At 50.5% G+C, this 2,600-nt stretch overlaps 1 non-coding gene across 1 annotated transcript; it reads left to right on the top strand.

The window, feature by feature from the left end:
• Positions 1 to 1,694: 1,694 nt before the first annotated feature.
• VDBG_15077 lies at positions 1,695 to 1,776 on the top strand. The gene has a single exon. It is a non-coding gene; the product is annotated as a tRNA-Glu (tRNA).
• The last annotated feature ends 824 nt before the right edge of the window (positions 1,777 to 2,600 follow it).

Here is a 2,600-nt window from a genome sequence, read left to right as displayed (position 1 = left end):
ATGCTCCCAATTCCGCTGGCCTCCACATCCGCGCCTACCGTTGGACCCTTCCTAGGTTCCTACCTACACAGGTACCTTACCTCAGGTACTTACCCAAGGTATGTAGGCCTACGTATATCGAAAATGCTTTTCCTGCCCCTCCATCAACAGCACCCCTGGGCGCCCACTAGCCCTGGCCGAGAACATAAGAGGAACCATCATCCATGGCCTGTTAAGCTTAATTCCCAGAATTCCTTGCTTTCTCCCCTCAGACGCCTGGACGCCTGGCATCGATGACCAACCCATCCCGGGCGGGGGGTTCGGGGCTTCGTCGAATCGAGCATCATCGCCACTCGCTTCAGTCGTCACGACAACAAGCAGGATGCTGCCACCTTCCCTTCGTGTCTACCTACCCTACGTACAGCTCTGGCAACCAAGCAGTCGTCGGCAGCCATTGGACTTTCAGCTGCTGCCTAGCACTTGGCTGCAGGCGCGCAGGATGGTTGAGATTGGAGGAACACCCGTCGTCCATCTGCCTGCTGTGCCCGTTGGCGACATTCACACACCTTGCCCCCCCCCCCTCGGGTCGAATTTACCAACAAATCAGTGAAACAAGACTACCTTTTGCATCAAGCTGCCCTGCAAGTATGCAATCTCGGTAGAGGTAGAGGCTCGCTCTCAGTTCCGTGCTTATCCTGTCCTCATTCAACACGCCAGTGTGGTCCTCCTACTCAATACAGGCGTCAAAGGGGCCCTCTTCGATGTCTCGAACCATGACACCACCGGTCTGAAACATGCCCACGGCGCCTTTGGAGATGTTCAGAAGCCCGTCTCTTTCTTTGGCAAAGATGCTCTCCCGAGACTCATCAATCCAATCGAGTCTGGTGACGAGCGAGTTAAGCTTGTTGAATTCCTCGTTCCGCTTGATCTGGGGAACGCGCCAATATGCCATCTTGGGAGGTTAGTGCTCGCCATCGACGAAGTCGACCTCTATGACAATGGGAACTTGGTGGTTCCCAAGAGTTACTCCGCATCACTGGTCTGCCGAACCGACTCGGAACACAGCCATGGCCGATGGTTCGAGGAAGATATTCGACAGATTTCAAATACCGATATGCCCAGAAAGTACGCAACACTGCAAAAGCATCCCTTGGCGGCTTCAGGAGTAGCGCATTGTTGTACACGACTGGTGATTTAGCCGACAGCCGTTGTGATGCTCGTGATTGAGTGGCTCGAAGATTCAAGGACATCGATGACCCGATCAAATGCCATCAGAATAGGCGAGCCCTTGTACACGTCATGTTACTATGCATTGGCATAGGGTCCGGAAGTCTGTGCTGCCGTTACATGATCTTCGCGATATGCCCGAAATATGCTTTCGTCAAGATTGAACTTGTGCATTGTCGACATATCATCGAGTCCTCACTTGAAGGGTCCATCACTGCTGGGGGAAGCCTGGTCACCCTTTACAGTACTGAAGCATGAGCTTGTAAGGCTTGGGAGAATGTAGGCCATGATGAAACTGGCTGCACACTGGCCTATATACCTGATGAGAAGATGCAAGATGATACGTCGCCTTAGATTCGCAGCAGCATCCTTCAAAGAGGAGCTTTCCTCGGTGAAAGAAACGACACACTTGGATGCTGGCCTGGCGCTATGTGGGGAATAGAGCGGTAGAATATATATTATGTTTGACCCCCTGTCTTCAACAACCATCCGAACTGGTGTATCGGTTAACATTTGTCGCTTTCATTCGAGAGTACCGACAGGCGCGGGGTTCGATTCCCCGGTTCGGAATCTTTTTACTTTTTGACCCACCGTCCTACGACTCAATTGTTTGCGCCCAAGTCTGAGGCTTTTACATATTCAATTCTTTTACGGCAATTGGAGATCTGCAATGCCCTTTGAGCCAGACTTTAGCTGTGTTGTGCGTGAAGCGTATGATGCGTTCCTCGGGCTGAGGAGGGGGATTGGTGAACCCTGCCAACCTTCCCAGCCGACATTGAAGATAAATCATATCTGTCTGAAGTAAACACTTATATCAGCTGAATGGATCAATTGTTCATAGCCTGGTAGACAGGTAAATCTCAGACAAGCAGTATCCATCTCATGGCAGGGAACAGCCGTTTTAGCATCCTTTCTCCTGACGTCACATCCTTTTGGAACACGCATTGCTTTTGATTTTGTGAATCTTTTGCTTCATCGACTATTACAACAGTAATGACATTCAAAGACTTTGTGCTCATGATGTTATCATAACCTTACCTGTTTCAATACTGACGAGCCTGGATGATGAGGTAATCAATGTAAGGCGACCTTGTGGCAGGTTACTTACACGGGTTGGTCCTGATCTCCCCTGGCGGCCTGTCATTCTTATTGATAACCAGTCGCGACTTACACACCTACATACCTACTCAGGTACATAACAGACATCAGCTTTGCGGAGAATCCATACAACGAGTAGGCAAACTCGGGAAGTGGTACCTGCCCTATGGCAAGGAAAATAATGAGCAAAAACGGATTCTCTCACCTTCGCCGTCTTTTGACGACGCCAACCGTCGTCTGCGTACCAGATATTTTGTCAACACGTCTTCCTCGACCACAGCCTCTACCTGACTTTG

Source organism: Verticillium alfalfae, genomic scaffold, assembly GCF_000150825.1.
Source record: "Verticillium alfalfae VaMs.102 supercont1.4 genomic scaffold, whole genome shotgun sequence".
In the NCBI taxonomy this organism is placed as follows: domain Eukaryota; kingdom Fungi; phylum Ascomycota; class Sordariomycetes; order Glomerellales; family Plectosphaerellaceae; genus Verticillium; species Verticillium alfalfae.
Note: the sequence above shows the minus strand (reverse complement) of the source record. Positions and strands in the feature narration are given on the sequence as shown.